This window comes from Ursus maritimus, assembly GCF_017311325.1.
Source record: "Ursus maritimus isolate PB19 chromosome X unlocalized genomic scaffold, ASM1731132v1 scaffold_X1, whole genome shotgun sequence".
In the NCBI taxonomy this organism is placed as follows: Eukaryota; Metazoa; Chordata; class Mammalia; order Carnivora; family Ursidae; genus Ursus; species Ursus maritimus.
The window spans coordinates 58,988,527-58,989,465 of record NW_024423319.1 but is presented as its reverse complement, the minus strand read 5'-3'; positions in this window follow the sequence as shown (position 1 = coordinate 58,989,465).

Here is a 939-nt window from a genome sequence, read left to right as displayed (position 1 = left end):
CACATCTGCATTATGAGACTCAAAATTGTAGCAAGTCAAGCTTTTGAAGAGCTGACAGCAGCTTTTATGCTCCAGACACAAGCTGCATGTGGTTTGCCATCAAGTGCAGTTCTTCATATCTGCATTCCCTCCACATTTGCAATGGCAGCCCCTGCTCCCCACCCCCACTCCATGGTAATGGCCATTGTCAGCCACAAACTTAAATTGGTCATATGTTCTTTTCTAGACCAAGCAAATTTTGAGTCAATTTTTGCATGAGTTCTACGTGATATGAGAAAGAGAGAAAGGGCATTTATACTCTTCATTTCAGCCAAAGAAACTGTCTGAAAACAAAGTTTTATTTTAATTTCTGCTAAATCACAGATTCAGCTACAAATTTGTATCTGAAGAGCCATTATATAATTTGGGGATTCTCACTGGAATTCTTGAATGTTTTTCAAATTAGGGAGTCTGTGATACCAAAAAAACAAGTGGTCATATTTTCATCTGTGATGTAAGGTACATTTTACCTATTATAATCATGTAGAGACATCTGAGCAGATATCATATCAGCAAGCATTGGACACAACATATAAAATGGTCCAGAAATTATATGTATCATTGAAATCTGGATGATACTAATTCTACCAAATATAACCTGGCCTATTACTTATCTGACAAAGGAATCTCATACTAATATTAATAAAACTATCATTTTTAACCTATTATGTGCCATGCTTTTTACATTCATGAGCATTGATCTTCACAGAACAGAATGAGGTCAATATTCTTATCTCCATTTTACACATAAATGAGACTCAGAAAAAATAAGTGACTTATCCAGGACCCAAAGTGGAGCCAAAATTTAATCCCTGATATCTCTGTTTCTAAAATTCTCAATTTTTGACTGTGGCACTGTTATGGAGTAAATTGTGACTCCCCCAAGCCAAAAAAAAAAAA